The sequence below is a fragment of the Callithrix jacchus genome, chromosome 18 (assembly GCF_049354715.1).
Source record: "Callithrix jacchus isolate 240 chromosome 18, calJac240_pri, whole genome shotgun sequence".
Lineage (NCBI taxonomy): Eukaryota > Metazoa > Chordata > Mammalia > Primates > Cebidae > Callithrix > Callithrix jacchus.
The window spans coordinates 7,250,555-7,271,528 of NC_133519.1; the positions used below are offsets into that span (position 1 = coordinate 7,250,555).

The following is a 20,974-nucleotide window of genomic DNA, read 5'->3' on the forward strand; positions in this document are numbered from 1 at the left end:
CTTTGTCCAGTCTATTATTGATGGACATTTGGGTTGGTTCCAGGTCTTTGCTATTGTAAACAGTACCATGATGAACATTCGTGTGCATGTGTCCTTATAGTAGAACGATTTATAGTCCTTTGGATATATACCCAGTAATGCGATTGCTGGGTCAAATGGAATTTCTATTTCTAGGTCCTTGAGGAATCGCCACACTGTCTTCCACAATGACTGAACTAGTTTGCATTCTCAACAATGGTGTAAAAGTGTTCCTATTTCTCCATATCCTCCAGCATCTATTGTCTCCAGATTTTTTAATGTTTGCCATTTTTACTGTCATGAGATGGTATCTCGATGTGGTTTTAATTTGCATTTTTCTAATGACCAGTGATGATGAACTTTATTTTATATGTTTGCTGGCTGCATAAATGTCTTTTTTTTGAAAAGCTTCTGTTCATATCCTTTGCCCACTTTTTGATGGGGTTGTGAAAAGCATCTTTTTTATTTCACTTGAAGCTTTATCATCAACCCAAGGAAGACAAATGTGCCAACCCATATCAAGTTCTGGGACTAGGCAGAGTTTGTACCTTGTGGACCAATGCATGTGAAATGTTCTGTATTTTAACCAGTAAATTTTCCTTAAGAGTACTTTTTTTTTTTCATTGGTTTGTGTGTCTGTTTTTTTTATTGCATTTTAGGTTTTGGGGTACATGTGAAGAACATGCAAGATTGTTGCATAGGTACACATGTGGCAGTGTGTTTTGCTGCCTTCCTGCCCTTCACCTATATCTGGCATTTTCTCCCCAGCTATCTCTCTGAAACTCCCCACCCCCCACTGTCCCTCCCCTGTTCCCCTCAACAGACCCCAGTGTGTAGTGTTCCCCTCCCTGTATCCATGTGTTCTCATTGTTCAACAAACGCCTATGAGTGAGAACATGCGGTATTTCATTTTCTGTTCTTGTGTCAGTTTGCTGAGAATGATGGTCTCCAGGTTCATCCATGTCTCTACAGAGGACACAAACTCATCGTTTTTTATTGCTGTATAATATTCCATGGTGTATGTGCCACATTTTCCCTGTCCAGTCTATCATTGATGGACATTTGGGTTGGCTCCAGGTCTTTGCTATTGTAAACAGTGCTGCAATGAACATTTGTGTGCATGTGTCCTTATAGTAGAACGATTTATAGTCCTTTGGATATATACCCAGTAATGGGATTGCTGGGTCAAATGGAATTTCTATTTCTAGGTCCCTGAGGAATCGCCACACTGTCTTCCACAATGGTTGAACTAATTTACACTCCCACCAACAGTGTAAAAGTGTTCCTTTTTCTCCACATCCTCTCCAGCATCTGTTGTCTCCAGATTTTCTAATGATCGCCATTCTAACTGGCGTGAGATGGTATCTCAATGTAGTTTTGATTTGCATTTCCCTAATGATCAGTGATGATGAGTATTGTTTAATATGTTTGTTGGCCTCATGTATGTCTTCTTTTGTAAAGTGTTCATATCCTTTGCCCACTTTTGAATGGGCATGTTTGTTTTTTTTCTTGTGAATCTGTTTTAGTTCTTTGTAGATTCTGGATATCAGCCCTTTGTCAGAAGGGTAAACTGCAAAAATTTTTTCCCATTCTGTTGGTTGCTGATTCACTCTAGGGACTGTTTATTTTGCTGTGCAGAAGCTGTGGAGCTTCATTAGATCCCATTTGTCTATTTTGGCTTTTGTTGCCAATACTTTTGGTGTTTTGGTAATGAAGTCCCTGCCTATTTCTATATCCTGAATGGTTTTGCCTAGATTTTCTTCTAGGGTTTTTATGGTGTTAGGTCTTATGTTTAAGTCTTTAATCCATCTGGAGTTAATTTTAGTGTAAGGTGTCAGGAAGGGGTCCAGTTTCTGCTTTCTGCACATGGCTAGCCAGTTTTCCCAACACCATTTATTAAACAGGGAATCCTTTCCTCATTGTTTGTTTTTGTTGGGTTTATCAAAGATCATATGGTTGTTGATAAGTTGTGTTGCCTCTGAGGCCTCTGTTCTGTTCCATTGAACTGTATCTCTGTTTTGGTACCAGTACCATGCTGTTTTGAATACTGTAGCCTTCTAGTATAGTTTGAAGTCCAGTAGTGCAATACCTCCCACTATGTTCTTTTTGCTTAGAATTGACTTGGCTATGTGGGCTCTCTTTTGGTTCCATATGAAGTTTAAGGTGATTTTTTCCAATTCTGTGAAGAAAGTCAATGGTAGCTTGATGAGGATAGCATTGAATCTGTAAATTACTTTGGGCAGTATGGCCATTTTCACGATATTGATTTTTCCTAACCATGAACATGGAATGTTTCTCCATCTGTTTGTGTCCTCTCTTATTTCATTGAGCAGTGGTTTGTAGTTCTCCTTGAAAAGACCCTTTACGTTCCTTGTTAGTTGTATTCCTAGGTATTTTATTCTCTTTCTAGCAATTGTGAATGGCAGTTCATTCTTGATTTGGCTCTCTTTAAGTCTGTTATTGTGATTTTTGCACATTGATTTTGTATCCTGAGACTTTGCTGAAGTTGCTTATCAGTTTCAAAAGATTTTGGGCTGAGACAATGGGGTCTTCTAGATATACTATCCTGTCATCTGCAAATAGAGACAATTTGGCTTCCTCCTTTCCTATTTGAATACGCTTTATTTCTTTTTCTTTCCTGATTGCTCTGACTAGAACTTCCAGTACTATATTGAATAGGAGTGGTGAAAGAGGGCATCCTTGTCTAGTGCCAGATTTCAAAGGGAATGCTTCCAGTTTTTGCCCATTCAGTATGATATTGGCTGTTGGTTTGTCATAAATAGCTTTTATTATTTTGAGATACGTTCCATCGATACTGAGTTTATTGAGGGTTTTTAGCATAAAGGGCTGTTGAATTTTGTCAAAAGCCTTCTCTGCATCAATTGAGGTAATCATGTGGTTTTTGTCTTCGGTTCTGTTTATGTGGTGAATTACATTTATAGACTTGTGTGTGCTGAACCAGCCTTGCCTCCCTGGGATGAATCCTACTTGATCATGGTGGATAAGCTTTTTGATGTGCTGTTGCAATCAGCTTGCCAGTATTTTATTTGAGATTTTTGCATCTATGTTCATCATGGATATTGGCCTGAAGTTTTCTTTTCTTGTTGAGTCTCTGCCGAGTTTTGGTAACAGGATGATGTTGGTCTCATAAAATGATTTGGGAAGGATTCCCTCTTTTTGGATTATTTGGAATAGTTTCAGAAGGAATGGTACCAGTTCCTCTTTGTGTGTCTGGTAGAATTCAGCTGTGAACCCATCTGAACCTGGGCTTTTTCTGTGTGGTAGGCTCTTAATTGCTGCCTCAACTTCAGATCTTGTTATTGGTCTATTCAGGGTTTCAACTTCTTCCTGCTTTAAGCTTGGGAGGAGGCAAGTGTCCAGGAATTTATCCATTTCTTCCAGGTTTACTAGTTTATGTGCATAGAGTTGTTTGTAATATTCTCTGATGATGGTTTGAATTTCTGTGGAATCTGTGATTTCCCCTTTATTGTTTTTATTGCATCTATTTGGTTATTCTCTCTTTTCTTTTTTATTAATCTGGCTAGTGGTCTATTTTGTTGATCTTTTGAAAAACCAGCTCCTGGATTTATTGACTTTTGAAGGGTTTTTTGTGTCTCTATCTCCTTCAGTTCTGCTCTGATCCTAGTTATTTCTCCTTAAGAGTATTTATGCAGTTGATAGAACTTCCCATGTGCATGTCTGCTTATGTGCACTGTTACATTTGTAAAACTTAGAAGCCAATAGTATCCCTTATTTTTAAATTTAGCATTCAATAATCTGTCCAGCAATATATAGCATTAGAGACTCTGGGATGGTCTTCAGTGATATAGCCATCAATCATGAGTCGGTACCTGATCCTGGTTAGTCTTATTTCTGATATGATTTATATAAAATGAGACCAAAGCTTTAAAATAACTAATAATAATGGGCTGAGAGGGTTTCTCTGTGGAATACTCAAAGAATCCAGTAGATCCCACTCTGCATGTGAAGTAGGAGTCCACTCCCTTCAGTATGTAAGCATCAGGACCCTGATTCTGCAGTGGAATCTGCAGTCCCCTGCTGTATCAGCTTCATTACCTCAAGGGAGAATGAATGGCCTTCAGTTTTTTATGTCTCAGTTGACATGTGCAGCATATTTGAGTGCCTCTTTAGTTATTTACCCAGATTTATGTGCAACCATGTCAAGCTTGCTCACCTGGGTGAGTCACAAGGTTACATTCCCAGTGGGTCATTACACTGTGTCACAAAAAATCAAACACGTTCATTTGTCATTATGTATCTCTCCTAAAGTTCAACCTTGATAGGATAAAAGATGGTCCACGAACAGCTTTAAAGGTGGTTTCTTAAATGTTTGTCTGTGGTTTACAAAAGTCACAATACTCAAATTAATTTCTCTTTTACTCCAGTTTTTAGTTTTCCATGTTCTGCCTCTATGAGAAAACCCAAAAGTCAGTATAAATTTATTCCCACTGATTTGTAACCAATCAACATTATGTATATTACATAGGATTCTGTAGATTGGGTTGCCAGCCTTCTTCCTTCTTTTACCTATTTCCTATTGGATGGTAAGATAATAATGGGCCAGGCTTGATGACTCAGGTTTGTAATACCAGCACTTTGGGAGGCTGAGGTGGGAGAGTCACTGAGGTGGGAGGAGTTCAGGAGTTCAAGACCAGCCTGGGCATCATAGTACAACCTCATCTTCTTTTTTAAAAATAAATGTTGTAATGTTATTTGCCACTTCTATTAATATCCCTGGACTACAGTTCTACCATGTATTTTTTTAACCATATATTATTATAAGATATCATTAAATCTGCATATTTGTAGGCATCATTAATATTAATAGGATCTATAGCAGTGAATTCTTTGGTTAAGTCAGAGACTACAATATGAAAACTAGAAATTCACCATTTCTTTCAGGTGTGTGTATGCTGTTGTGCGAATCACTCACGCTTCAGAAAAGTCACTGTGGGCCTAAGCCAACAGGTAGCCAGTCTGTGAAAGAATGAACGAAGATCCTAGAATAAATACATAGTGCCCACCGAGTGGAAAATGCGCTCAAGTTGTTTCTCTACAATTGTGGAATGTTTCCCTGAGCCAGCTCATCTGATGCATCAAAGGCCCCAAATTGTTTTCTTCATCCTCTTATGGCCATTGTCATTAACTCCATTCTGCCCTTGCCTATGCCATTGACCGTGCAACTCTTTCACTGCATGGCCCTAGACGCAGAGCCATTTTTCCAACTTTAAGTGCATTAAAGGGCTCCTGTCTCTGAAAGACAATGGAAGTCAGTGGTTCTCTTTATTTTTTGGTATTTAAAGCCATCATTAGGGTCAAGTGGGAAATACGTTTTCTCCAGACGTTTTTAGGGGCTGTTCAATGCAATAACTTTTCACTTCCTACACTACAATTGATGCCATCTGTGATGATTAATGCTGAGTGTCAACTTGATTGGACTGAAGGATAAAGGGTATTAATCCTGGCTGTGTCTGTGTGGGTGTTGCCAGAAGGGATTAACGTTTGAGTCAGTGGGCTGGGGAAGGCAGACCCACCATTGATCTGGTGGGTACAATCTAATCAGCTTCCACTGAACATAAGCAGACAGAAAAATGTGAAAAGAGAGGTGAGCCTAGCCTCCATCTTTCTCCCACGCTGGGTGCTTCCTGCCCTCGAACATTGAACCCCAAGTTCTTCAGTTTGGGGACCTGGACTGGCTCTCCTTACCCCTCAGCTTGCAGACACCCTATTGTGGGACCTTGTGATTGTGTAAGTTAACACTAATAAACTTCCATCTAATATTATATATATATTCACACACACACACACACACACACACACACACACACACACAGAGACACCCTATTAGTTCTGTCCCTCTAAGAGAACCCTATGTGCAGGGCATATAGGATAAGACATTTTTTCCTAACCAGAGAGTGGGACATTGAGAATTCTCAAAGGCAATCCCGTTCTCATCCGCGGGAGGATGTCTCAGAGAAGAAAGGATGGTGGAAGGCAGGTCTTCTCTAAAGAAGAGTGTTTGCCACAGCCTTAGAAAGTGCAGAGAATCCCCCAGAGGATTGCTGGGATAAGAAGCCAGGGAGCTAAAAGGAATTCAAATAGGGAAAGAAAGTAAAATTACGTCTGTTCATAGGCGACATAATCTTAAATGTCGTAGAATACTGAAGATTTCACAAAAAAACTATTAGAAATAATAAGTGACTTTAGCAAAGTACCAGGACACAAAATAGCACAGAAAAAGAATGTGTGTTTCTATACCCTAACAATTACCAGTTAAAGGAGGAAATTCAAAAAATAATTTTATTTACAACAGCATAAAACAATACATAGGAATTAGCCAAGGAGGTGGAAGACTTGAACAATGAAAACTACAAAATATTGCTGAAAAATATTAAAGAACACATGGAAAAAGTGGAAAGACTCCCCATATTTATGGATTGGAAGATTTAACATTTCTAAGATGTCAGTACTACCAACGGCGATATACAGATTCAATGCAACCTCTATTAAAATCCCAAAACCTTTTTTTTTTGCAAATTTAGAAAAATCCATCCTACATTCATATGGAATCTCAAGGGACCCTGAATAGACAAAACAATTTTGAAAAAGAACAAGCTGGGTGTGGTGGCTCATGTCTGTAATCCCAGCACTTTGGGAGGCTCAGGCAGGAGGATTGCTTGAGGCCAAGAGTTCAAGACTAGCCTGGGCAACATAGCAAAAACTTTTCTCTACAAAAAGCTTTTTAAAAGAACAAAGTTGGGGCACCCTCCCCGGCCGAGGTGCTCCCTGGTGCTCCTCGTGCAGCCATGGGTCAGCACTTCTCCCTGGCCACCTGCGACATGGTCGGATTTGACCTGGACCACACTCTGTGTCGCTACAACGTGCCCGAGAGCACCCCACTCATTTATAATAGCTTTGCCCAGTTCCTAGTGAAGGAGAAAGGGTATGATAAGGAATTGCTTGATGTGACCCCAGAGGATTGGGATTTCTGTTGCAAGGGTTTGGCATTGGATCTAGAAGATGGGAACTTCCTTAAACTTGCAGATAATGGCACTGTCCTCAGGGCAAGCCATGGCACCAAGACGATGACTCCAGCAGTGCTGGCAGAGGCAGATGGCAAGAAAGAGTGGAAGTGCTTGTCGGACACTGGATGGCTTGCCGCTCAGGGCAACTACTTTGACCTGCCAGGAGCTCTTCCATGTGCCAGGGTGGCAGACTATTTAACAAAACAGAGCAATGGTCAAAAAACATTGGATTTTTGGAAGGACATAGCTGCTGCTATACAACACAATTATAAAATGTCAGCTTTTAAGGAAATCTCTGGAATATACTTCCCAGAAATGAAAGGAGATCCAGGCAGGTACTTACACAGTTGTCCTGAATCTGTGAAAAATGGCTTCAACAGCTGAAGAATGCTGGGAAAATTCTTCTGTTAATTACCAGTTTTCACAGTGATTACTGTAGACTTCTCTGCGAATATATCCTTGAGAATGATTTTTGACCTTTTTGACATTGTGATTACAAATGCATTGAGGCCTGGTTTCTTCTCCCACTTACCAAGTCAGAGACCTTTCCGGACACTTGAGAATGATAAGGAACAGGAGGCACTGCCATCTCTGGATAAACCTGGCTGGTACCTCCAAGGAAACGCTGTCCACCTCGATGAACTTCTGAAGAAAATGACTGGCATTTTATTTTGGTGACAGCATGCATTTAAACATCTTCCCAGCTCAGCACTATAGTCATTGGGCGACAGTCCTTATCCTGGAAGAACTCAGAGGGGACGAAGGCACAAGGAGGCAGAGGCCTGAGGAGTCAGAGCCCCCAGAGAAGAAAGGAAAATATGAGGGACCAAAGGCAAAGCCTCTAAATACTTCATCTAAAAATGGGGCTCTTTTTTCATTGATTCAACTTTGGGACTGGAACATACAGAAGACTCCTTGGTTTATACGTGGTCTTGTAAGAGAATCAGTACTTACAGCCCTATCGCGATTCCAAGTATTGAAGCAATCACAGGATCACCTCTGGACTCCAAATTTACAAGATGCTCTTCAGGCAATTCCAAAACAGCTGGCTACTATCCAAACCCTCCTCGGTCTTATCAAGTGATGACAGACTGATAACCAAATAAGTTGTCTTTACTGAAAAATGAAGACCCATATACGCAGTTAAACAAAAGTTACTTTTCAAAAATTCCTGTAAAAGGCTTTCAGGAACAAGTTTTTAATGACAATTGACCAAGAAGTTGATACTTGTCCATAGATCTCCTTTCTATAAACCATCTTGATGTCTAGCAACTCTTATTATATTAAAATCTCAGCATCCTAGAACTTAGAACCGTATTGATGTTTTCTATACAATAGTTTTAAGATTAGAATTCACCTGGGGACTATAAGGACACATGCATACGAATGTTCATTGCAGCACTGTTTACAATAGCAAAGACTTGGAATCAACCCAAAGGCCCATCGATGATATACTGGACTGGGAAAATGTGGCACATATACACCATGGAATACTATGCAGCCATCAAAAACGATGAGTTCGTGTCCTTTGTAGGGACATGGATGAACCTGGAAACCATCATTCTCAGCAAACTGACACAAGAACAGAAAATCAAACACTGCATGTTCTCACTCATAGGTGGGTGTTGAACAATGAGAACACATGGACACAGGGAGGGGAGCACTACATGCTGGGGTCTGTTGGGGGGAAATAGGGGAGGGTCAGTGGGGGGTGGTGAGTTGGGGAGAGATAGCATGGGGAGAGATGCCAGATATAGGTGAAGGGGAGGAAGGCAGCAAATCACACTGCCACGTGTGTGCCTATGCAACAATCCTGCATGTTCTTCATATGTACCCCAAAACCTAAAATGCAATTAAAAAAGAAAAAGCAAAAAAAAATCAATAAAAAAAAATTCACCTGGGGATGGACACACACACACACACACACACACACACACACACACAAACTCAGTCTTACACATATGCCTAGTCCAGTGGTTCTCAGAGTGTGTTCCATAAACTAATAGCATAGCATGACCTGAGGACTTCATAATGCACATTTGCAGGCCCCACCCAAAACCTGCTGAATCAGAAGCTCTGAGAGTGGGGCCTACCAATATGCGGTTTAACAAGCTCAGCAGGTGATTCTGATTTACCTTATAGTTGGAGAACCCACTGGCTAGACCACATCCTCCAAATACGGGCTTAATTGGTCTGGATAAATAAAGCTGAGCACTGTTATCTTTTGTGTGCCCTAGGAAACTGCAGCCAGAATTGAAAACCAACTGACCTATACCAGTTCTTTCAACTCATAGTCAAGAACACTGAGTCCAGTCAGATTAAGTGATTTTCAAATCCTGTGTTTTCCAAAACAAGAAAATATAAAGACATGATGTGTTCTTTGTTCATACAGCAAGTATGGAAGAGAGATGCTCTAGAGGTCAACTATCTCAACCTCCATTCTTACCCACTAGGTTTTTTCCTAATCATGTTAAAGGCTGTTTAATTTACTTAATCAACTTTAAACCTTCCATTCTCAACTGGGGACAAAAATTGGTTCTTGGGGTGAAAAAAAAATCTTAGATATGGATTGTAGACTTCCAGAATCATCCTATTCAACAAAATGGTATTCCTTAGTGTTAATTGATCTCATGAGGAAGAAATGTGTAGTTAAAACTATGAATTTAATTTGAATTTGATTTCTGTAATTGGAAAGGGTGGTCATAATGAACAGCAAGTTTGAGAAATGCTTGACCGGGTTTGACAGGAATACTACAACCCAGGCCTGTTGTGTTCCGTGTGCTGGCTGTAGTCATATTAGTAGCTATTTGTTGCAAGATACTTGGAGCCAAATAATGTTTGTAGTACAGGTTCCTGGCTACTGTTTATGCTGTAATTTCATTCTGTCTGTCTGTCATGGGCAGTATTAGAAAACACACTGATTTTCACTATCTGGTTTTCAAACTCTGTCATTATTTTACCTGGATTGTAGTGGAGAATTTAGCATATCAATGCATGCAATGGAAAGAAAAGAATTTTGTTAAAATTTATAAATGTTCAGATAAATCCCAGATATACTGTGGGATGAGCATCTCAGGGTAGGTAAAAAAAAGAAAATATATATATATATATATATACTGAAATTTTTCCCTACCAGTAGCTTTGTTTGATATTTAGCAATAAGTATAGGTGATATACTTGAAATTTATTTCCAGAATGTCATTGGAATATTACAATGAGCATAAATAATCAAGCTTAGGATTAAAGGATGCTATCTCATGTATGCTTTAAATAGATAACTGGTTTCTTTTCAAAATAAAGCTATTTTTTCTTAAAATAAAATAAATAAAAAGAACAAAGTTGGAAGACTCATATCTCCTGACTTCAAAATGTAATACAAAGTTCAAGTAATCAAAACAGTGTGGTACTAACACAAAGACATATAGACCAATGAAATAAAATAAAAAGCCCAGAAATAAACCCTGTGTATATGGTCAAACGATTTCTGAGAAGGGAACCAAGACCATCCAGTGGGGAAAAGACAGTCTTTTCAACAAATGGTTCTGGGAAAGCTGGATATCTAATTGCAAAAGAAAGAAGTCGAACCCTTGTTAGGCTGCCCCTTTCCTGGTTCATGAGCTAAAGAGAGCAGACAACTAACTGTCATTTTTGGACCTTGAGGTCTAGTCAGTCTGCCCTTTTCAGAGTCTCCTTATGTTTATAATATAGAAAATGTCCAGGGTTTTAGTTCTACTTACCGGGGGGACTAGGGAAAAGCATGGCTATCCCATCTTCCTGGAAATGAAAGTCACTCTGCCAGCCATTTTGTTTTGCTTTTGTTAGAGACAAGGTGTCACTCTGTCACCCAGGCTGCAGTACAGTGCATCATAGCTCACTGCAGCCTCCCACTCCTGAGCTCAGGAAAGCAACTGCAATACCCTTGTCCCTTGTCCCAGTCTCCTGGGTAGCTAGGACCACAGGTGCGTAACACCACAGCTGACTATTTTTTTTTAGAGATGGGGTCTTGCTATATTGCCCAGGCTGGTCTCAAAGTCCTGGCCTCAAGCCATCTCCCTGCCTCAGCTTCCCAAAGTGCTGGGATTACAGGCATGAGCCATCATGCCTGGCCTCAGTTTTTTAATGTAAGTTCTTACTTCACCTTCATTTTCTGAAACATAATTTTACTGGGTAAATAATTCTAGGTTGAGGGTTTGTTTCCTTCAGTACCTAACAGATGTTGGTCCACTGTGTTCTAGCTGACAATTTTTTGATGACAAAACTGCTATCACCCTTCTTCCTTTGTACATAACTAGTTGTTTTTCCTCTGGCTGCTTTTACAATTTTCTAACAGGTTTTGAGAGATTGTATTAGGCTTTGCCTTTGTGTAGTTATTTTCCTATTTCTTGTGCTTGGGGTTAATTGAGCAAATTAGATCTGTGGCTTTATAAGGTTCATCAAATTTGGGGAAATTTGGGTCCCTATTTCTACTAATAGTTGTTCTATTCCTCTCCTTGTTCGGGCATTCCATTTGTCTTGGTTCATTCATTCCATAATAAAATACCACAGACTCGGTAATTTTGAAATAATAGAAACTTATTTCTTGTAGTTCCGGAGGCTGGGAAGCCCTGGATCGAGGCACCAGCACTGGTGTCTGGTGACAGGGGTTCTTTGCTTTCAAGAAATGCCTTAATCCCATTCACATGACCTAATCTCTTCCTAAAAGGCCCCAATTCATACCCCCACAATGGAGATTAAGTTTGAACATGAATTTTGGAGGGGACACACATAGTACCAATTATTATGCCTCTTGAACTTTTTCCACAATTCACTGATATGCTGTTCATTTTTACGCCTTTTTTTCTGTTTTATTTTGTGTAGTTTCCATTCTTTTTTTTGAGACAGAGTTTCGCTCTTGTTACCCAGGCTGGAGTGCAATGGCACGATCTTGGCTCACCGCAACCTCCACCTCCTGGGTTCAAACAATTCTCCTGCCTCAGCCTCCTGAGTAGCTGGGATTACAGGCACACACCACCATGCCCAGCTAATTTTTTTTGTATTTCTAGTAGAGACGAGGTTTCACCATGTTGACCAGGGTGGTCTCAATCTCTTGACCTCGTGATCCACCTGCCTCAGCCTCCCAAAGTGCTGGGATTACAGGCTTGAGCCACCGTGCCCGGCCTGTAGTTTCCATTCTTATGTCTTTCAAGTATAATCTTTCTTTGCAATGTCGAATCTAATGTTCATCCTATCCAGTATATTTTTCTTCTCATGATTTGTAGTTTTAATCTATGAAGTTCAATTTGGGTCTTTCAGACATGTGACAAAACAGACATATATTTATATATATAAACATGTTCAATTTTTCCTCCAGCCTTTGAACATATAAACTTATTATTGTTTCAACTGTCTGCTATTTCTATCCTCTGTATCAAGTCTGAGTCGATTTCAGTTGATGGATTTTTTTCTCATTACGGTTTTATTTTTCTATTTTTTTGAATGCCTCATAATTTCTTTCTGATGTCGGATATGGTGAATGTTTTCTTGTTTGGTGCTGAACATTTTTCTTTTCCTACAAATATTCTTGGGCTTTGTTCTAGGATGCAGGTAAGTTACTTGGAAATGACTTGATCCTATGGCTCTTGCATTTAAGATATTAGATCAGACCTTAGCCGTGTTGTATTCATTTTTTATCACTGCCGTTGACAAATTACAACAAACTTAGTGACTTAAAAACAATACAAATGTATGTCCAAAATGGGTCTTCCCTAACTACAAGCCACACTGTTTCTTCCTGGAGGCTCTGAGAATCCATTTCCTTGCTCCTAAGGCTACCCATATTCCTAGGTTTATAATTCTTTTTCATCTTCAAAAGCCAGCAACAGCAAGTTAAGCTCTTTTCATGTCCTATCGCTCTGACTTACCTCTTGCACTTACTAGATTGGGCCTAATTATATAATACAGGGTAATCTTTCCATCTCAAGGTGAGCTGATTAGCAAACGATTCCATCTGCAGTCGTAGTTACCCTTCAACACGTAACCTAACAGAATCACAGATTCTGGGAATTACTATGCAGACATCTTTGGAAGGCCGTGGTTCTGCCTACAATAAGCATTTAGTCTTAGGCTAATTGTTCTCCACCACTCATGCAAAACTCTTCTGAGTTCTGTACTTCTGTTCTCAGCTCAAGGAGTTCACCAGGCTGGAAACTCAGCTTTCCACTTGTAACCCAGAAACACTCTCAGGGCAGTAAGCTGGGCAACTAAAGGGATCACCTCATTTGTTCCCCATACTTTAGGGATCCACTGCTTGGTATTTAATGTCATTTGACCCATCTAATGTCCTCTGTCTGAGCAAAGGTCAGTCCTCAGTTCATGCGCAGAGTCAGCAAATGGGCCCCGGGGATAAAATGGCTAGAAACCTCAGTTCACCTTGGACACTTTTACCTTATCTCCTGAACTTCAGTTCATCTAGTGCCGGCTACTGTCACAATGCTCAGCTCCATCTAAAAATAAAATGCCAGATTTTGCCTCAAAATCCTCTCTGAGCTCAGACTGGCTCTTAATCTGGTAGATTTCTGGACTGTCATATTCCTTTACATCATCCCTAGATATTCTAACTCTAGACTGACCCCCTCCCAGATGACCAACAGAACACAGCCCTGCTAATTGGGGAAGAAAAAGAAACACCGTCTTCAGGTTGGCACAAGTGTTTCCAAACAGCTATAATATTCACGGCCTATCCCGACCCCCAGAAATATTTTCGAAGATTCTGTTGAGTCCAACACCCATTCCACTACCCAATCCCAATACCTGATTTATAACTGTGACCCAGAACGATGGTAATCAATAACAGAGAGCCCTCCCCATCCCCAAAGTAAGAGTTGTTCGTCATAGTTTTGAATATCAGCTGGTCTGGAGTCAGAGTCCACTCCTCAGCCCCGTCCAGGTACACAGGTCTGTGGTACCCTCCATGACTCTTTCAGGGGTTAGACATCCTTACCTAATGTCCTCATCATAAGTTGTCCCTAGCGAAAGGGCTCTGGAAGATGTCGTAAAGGGAAGTTAGTTCAGGAGTTATTGAGAGTCTGTGAAAACCTACTTTGCCTTTAACATCTCAGCCAGCATACAGACCTTAAACCTTCTAACTTCTGACAACTTTGCCTTTCTACTTAGGAAGTCAATAGAAAGGGCGAACTCTCAAGACAGGAGCCTCCTTCCGCACGCAGCTAAGTGCTGAGAGAATGTTAACTGCCAGGAGAGCACAGAGCAGCTCATCTTCAGTCAATGTATGTGCCCTGGAGCCAGGGAATGGTTCAGAGAAAGGGACGTGGTACTCCTGACCTGCATATGTGATTCTGGATCAACAGTGGTGACCACAGAGGACAGAGGAGTAGAGAGAGGAAGAGACTCGTGATGCACCATAATCACTTGTCTCATGGTTAATTGTCAACACAGGGGAGAAGGGGGTCATTGGAAGAGATACCACCAGACTCCAAGCCAAGTGGGCCAGAAAGAAATGCTTTAGAAAGTATTTCAGGGAGGGCCTGGCCCGGCGGGCCCGGCAGGCACAGAGGCCGCGAAGCAATGCAGCCCCTGCTCCTTGGGGCCCGCGGCGCTGCGCTGTGGCTATTTCGGCAGCGGCCACTACCCGTGCGCCCGCAGGGGCCCCGCACCCCAACGCTATCAAGTGGTGCGCGCAGCCCGCCTCGGCCGCCGCCGCCGCCTTGGCCGACAAGTACGTGGATACCGCCGGCCCAGCGGCCGGGGAGTTCAGCTCCGCGCTAAGGAGTTCGCCTTCTACCATCAGGGCTACGCAGCCGGGCCTTACCACCATCATCAGCCCATGCCTGGCTACCTGGATATGCCCGTGGTGCCGGGTCTCGGGGGCCCCGGCGACTCGCGCCACGAGCCCCTGGGTCTTCCCATGGAAAACTACCAGCCCTGGGCGCTGCCCAACTGCTGGAACGGCCACATGTACTGCCCCAAAGAGCAGGCGCAGCCTCCCCACCTCTGGAAGTCCACTCTGCCCGACGTGGTCTCCCATCCCTCGGATGCCAGCTCCTATAGGAGGGGGAGAAAGAAGCACGTGCCTTACACCAAGGTGCAGTTAAAAGAACTTGAACGGGAATACGCCACGAACAAATTCATTACTAAGGACAAACGGAGGCGGGTATCAGCCACGACGAACCTCTCTGAGCGGCAGGTCACAATTTGGTTCCAGAGCAGGAGGGTTAAAGAGAAAAAAGTCATCAACAAACTGAAAACCACTATTTATTGGATTAAAAAATGGAGCAAGAAGGCAACTTGAAGAAACGCTTCAGAACTCGTTGCTTTGCCCAGATAATGATAATGATGTTTAATAATAATTGAATAATGGGAAAGAGAAAGAGACAGACACTGGCATTTTGCTCTCCTGGAGGAGATCTCTTTCTCTTTAATGGAATCTACAACTGTTTTGAAATGTTAAGAAAGGTAAAGCCTGCCGGTTCTTCCGCCAATCCCACCAGCCCAGCCCGTTAAATGTCAAACGTCAAACCCCAAAATACGAAATTTCAGATAAGTTATGCAGTGACTGAAATCTTGTAAGTATTTATGTGATCGTTATATTTTAGGGCACTGCGTTAGATGGCAATAATCTGGAAGCTGGTTACAAAATCAAGAGGCCATTGTAAACATCTGCTTGTGCGTCTTAGGTCGCCATTCCCTTTGCATGTTAAGTGTCTGCTCAGGTAAATCTTAGTGAGGTTCCTACCGACGTTGTATGTCCTGCAAAACATTTTATGTATAGATTTAGAGGGAAAATGAGAAGGTACTGAAATAATGATTTTGGACTATTTGCTATGAAGGGAGAAAGGGAGAGAAAGCTCTTCTGATGATCATTTGTCTTGGTAGCATAGTAAAACCAACGAGCTGAACCTTTCAGGCTACGAACCGGGTTGCTAATATCCTTTTAAGAATAACTTTTCATTGCTTATAACAAGTATATTTTCTGGCATTTGGATTATATTTACTGCCCCAATATCAGTTATTTTCCAAAGGATTTGGTATTTTTTAAAAAAATGTTTAAATCATCAGATGATCTGCAGAATTCACTTTATGTGAAATCTTCAGGGAGTTTCCGTCCCAACATGATGAACTTTGGTTTCAACACAATTCCTTTCTTCATTTAAATTGGCATTTCTCAATATTTGCTAAACATTAGCGGGAGAAGTCATTTTCCTTTTTAAGAAAACTCAGAATGAAAATTAATTTTCCTGAAACATTTAGGTGTCTACATTCTATATTTTGAACTATTAAGAGAGTGGTGTTTTTCCTTGTTTACTGAGTTATCAGACTGCATTAGAAAGATTAGTAATTCATCTTCGCAGCACATTTTTAATCAAGCAGTTATTTCAACCAGCACATGCGTTTTGTTCATATTCACTATAGAATGATATCTTGGAAATAAAGACATTCAGCACACGGTGAAAATGTACTTCTGCACCTGCTTTTTAAATGTTTCTACTAAATAAGAAAAAAAAGTAGACCTGTAGATAGCGATATAGTGGTACTACTTCTGATGATAAAATAGTCACTGCCAATAAAATCTGAAGAAAATACTCTTTACTTTTCTATGCTAAATGTGCACTGCACAGAAAGAAAAGGAGCAGGTTTGTCTTACATAAACCGAGGACCATTCTTTATTATTATTCAGTGCTTTTTTTGCTACTAAATTTTTAAGAGGGAGAAACCCCTCATAACTAAAATCCTTAAAAATGATAAGTGCTTCAAGGAGATAAAAGTGTCAGGTATTCTGAAAGGGAGAAGAAAAGAAAGGAGGAAGAGATGGTATGAATTCCCAGGCTCCCTGTGGAAAATGAAAACCAGTTGTGTATCAGCAACGCCTAGGCTGCTTTTTTTTTTTTTTTTTTTGAGACGGAGTTTCACTGTTGTTACCCAGACTGGAGTGCAATGGCGCGATCTCGGCTCACCGCAACCTCCGCCTCCTGGGTTCAGGCAATTCTCCTGCCTCAGCCTCCTGAGTAGCTGGGATTACAGGCACGCGCCACCATGCCCAGCTAATTTTCTGTATTTTTAGTAGAGACGGGGTTTCACCATGTTGACCAGGATGGTCTCGATCTCCTGACCTCGTGATCCACCTGTCTCGGCCTCCCAAAGTGCTGGGATTACAGGCTTGAGCCACCACGCCCGGCTGGCTGCCGTATTTTATAATCTGCTGTTGGGTCCGCATGTGTCTGAGAGGGCAGGTTTTGATATTTGTTGAAATGACAAGACTACAAAAGGCCTTAAACCTTGACCTTGACGAAAAAAAGACAATTTGTGACCTTGACTTTTGACAGCTCATGAAGTGGCCTCAGCTGGATTAGTAGATCAAGGGCGCCACCTCGTGTTGACAAGCCTCCTTGTAATTCTTCAACCAAGGGAATCCAGAGCTCTTACCTCCTTGACTTCAGAAATTCAGTACTCAGTTATTTGGCTCCAGATGGAGCAAATTTGAATATATGTAAATTATACATGTCCTTGTATAAAATACATATCATATATGTGTACACATGTATACATTTGCATATTAGTGCTTGTGTGTGCTTCTATATATATTTGTAGAATCTGTACAGATATATCATTAATTGCTGATGACCCAACATACTGTAATTTAAGGTGATTTCTAGAGTTGAGGTACAAAATGTACTTTACAAGATGAAGCCTTGCTCCTTGTCTCTAATGGCTAAGTTTGGTTTATCTTCGCAGTGGCTTGCTCTGCATCAGGTTTCTGCAGATCTGCTTTAAAGCTGTACATTTTTGTTTTAGGCTAACAGGTGTTCTTAAATCACCATTCTTTCCTGGTCCTCTCCCTCCAAGGTGGTCTCTAACTCTATTTAGAGCTACTGGGGAGTCTTTAGAGCAAATTAAGATTCCGATGCCTTGCTAACTCTGGAAGTCTAGAGTTACATTTCAGAAATTCAAAGAAATCCACCTCTTGAGAGGTCAGTCTCATATCTACAAAATGACCACAGGATTGGATACAGAACGTGAGTTATCCTGGATAACTCAGAGCTGAGTACTGCTCCAGGGTCGTGTGCAATCTTATATTGATGCTTGTGAATCTGCCATTTGATTTGTGGGAGAAATAAATACATTTAATATTAGCAACTTACATCAAAACTGTAATAACAATATTATTATATCTACTGTTGACCTCTAAAAACAATCAGGTGCTGTTTTCAGAGTCATAAAGAACACATTAGTATGTTTATATATTTAATACACACATAGGATAATGTGTTTCTGTCAAATCCATCCTATGCGCACATGTATTAAAACATTGGTGGAGTCAGTAGCCATGGGATGCAGAATTGTGAGATGCAGGTTAATTTTATCTCCATATTAGAGGAAAGTAATAGCGAATGGAAGAACCAGATTCATCATTTTATGGAAAATAGTATTGATTGGTTACAAAATTGGCTGCCGGAAACCTCTCCAACCTCCCCCGAGGACTCACAGCTTCTTTAGAGATGAGAATTATGGAAAGAGTCTTCAAACCTGCCTCAAAACCAGGCTGGTGTTGAAATACACATATGGAAAGGTCCTGACAAATTCTTCATAAGTGAAGGAAAAATAAAATCCTTTGTGAACAAGCAAGTACTCAGAGATTTTGTCACCACCAGGCCTGCTTTACAAGAGCTCCTGAAAGAGGCACTACACATAGAAAGGAACAACCAGTACCAGCCACTCCAAAAACATACCAAGTGCTAAAGAGCATCAACAAAATGAAGAATCTGCATCAACTAATGGGCAAAACAGCCAGCTAGCATCAAAATGGCAGGATCAAATTCACACATAACAATATTAACCCTAAATGTAAATGGGCTAAATGCACCAATCAAAAGACACAGACTGGCAAATTGGATAAAAAGCCAAAACCCATCAGTGTGCTGTATCCAGGAAACCCATCTCACATACAAGGATACACAAAGGCTCAAAATAAAGGGATGGAGGAAGATTTACCAAGCAAATGGAGAGCAAAAAAAAGCAGGAGCTGCAATTCTCATCTCTGATAAAATAGACTTTAAAGCAACAAAGATCAAAAGAGACAAAGAAGGTCATTACATAATGGCAAAAGGATCGATACAACAAGAAGAGCTAATGATCCTAAATATATATGGACCGAATACAGGAGCACCCAGATATATAAGGCAAGTTCTTAATGACTTACAAAGAGACTTAGACTCCCACACAATAATAGTGGGAGACGTTAACACTTCACTGTCAATATTAGACAGATCAACCAGACAGAAAATTAACAAGGATATCCAGGACTTGAACTCAGACCTGGAACAAGCAAACCTGATAGACATTTACAGAACTCTCCACCCCAAATCCACAGAATATACATTCTTCTCAGCACCACATCACACCTACTCGAAAATTGACCACATAATTGGAAGTAAAGCACTCCTCAGCAAATGCAAAACAACTGAAATCATAACAAACAGTCTCTCAGACCATAGTGCAATCAAGTTAGAACTCAGAATTCAGAAACTAACTCAGAACTGCACAGCTTCATGGAAACTGAACAACTGGCTCTTGAATGTTGACTGGATAAACAATGAAATGAAGGCAGAAATAAAGATGTTCGTCGAAACCAACGAGAACGAAGACACAACATACCAGAATCTCTGGGACACATTTAAAGCAGTCTCTACAGGAAAATATATAGTAGTAAATGCCCACATGAGAAGAGTGGAGAGATCCAAAATTGACACCCTATCATCAAAATTGAAAGAGCTAGAGGAGCAAGATAAAAAAAAACTCAAAACCCAGCAGAAGACAAGAAATAACTAAGATCAGAGCAGAACTGAAGGAGATAGAGACACGAAAAACCCTTCAAAAAATCAATAAATCCAAGAGCTGGTTTTATGAAAAGATCAACAAAATAGACAGACCACTAGCCAGACTGATAAAAAAGAAAAGAGAGAACAACCAAACAGATGCAATAAAAAACGATAACGGGGAAATCACCACAGATTCCACAGAAATTCAAACCATCATCAGAGAATATTACAAACAACTCTATGCACATAAACTAGTAAACCTGGAAGAAATGGATAAATTCCTGGACACTTGTATCCTCCCAAGCCTAAACCAGGAGGAAGCTGAAACTATGAATAGACCAATAACAAGATCTGAAGTTGAGACAGCAATTAAGAGCCTACCACACAAAAAAAGCCTAGGTCCAGATGGGTTCACAGCTGAATTCTACCAGACACACAAAGAGGAACTGGTACCATTCCTTCTGAAACTATTCCAAATAATCCAAAAAGAGGGACTCCTTCCCAAATCATTTTATAAGACCAACATCATCCTGATACCAAAACCCGGCAGAGAATCAACAAGAAAAGAAAACTTCAGGGCAATATCCATGATGAACATAGATGCAAAAATCTTCAATAAAATATTGGCAAGCCAATTGCAACAGCACACCAATAAGCTTATCCACCATGATCAAGGAGGATTCATCCCAGGGATGCAAGACTGGTTCAACATACACAAGTCTATAAATGTAATTCACCACATAAACAGTACCAAAAACAAAAAGCACATCATTATCTCAATTGACGCCGAGAAGGCTTTTGACAAAATTCAACAGCCCTTTATGCTAAAAACCCTCAATAAACTCGGTATTGATGGAACGTACCTCAAAATAATAAAAGCTATTTACGACAAACCAACAGCTAATATCATACTGAATGGGGAAAAACTGGAAGCATTCCCTTTGAAATCTGGCACTAGACAAGGATGCCCTCTCTCACCACTCCTATTCAATATAGTACTGGAAGTTCTATCCAGAGCAATCAGGCAAGAAAAAGAAATAAAGAGTATTCGAATAGGAAAGGAGGAAGCCAAATTGTCTCTATTTGCAGATGACATGA

At 40.6% G+C, this 20,974-nt stretch overlaps 2 pseudogenes; both read left to right on the forward strand.

The window, feature by feature from the left end:
• The first annotated feature begins 6,745 nt into the window (after positions 1–6,745).
• On the forward strand, positions 6,746–8,170 carry LOC100407040 (5'-nucleotidase domain-containing protein 1 pseudogene; annotated as a pseudogene).
• A 4,471-nt stretch (positions 8,171–12,641) lies between these two features.
• On the forward strand, positions 12,642–15,486 carry LOC100396367 (homeobox protein Hox-A13 pseudogene; annotated as a pseudogene).
• Positions 15,487–20,974: the final 5,488 nt, after the last annotated feature.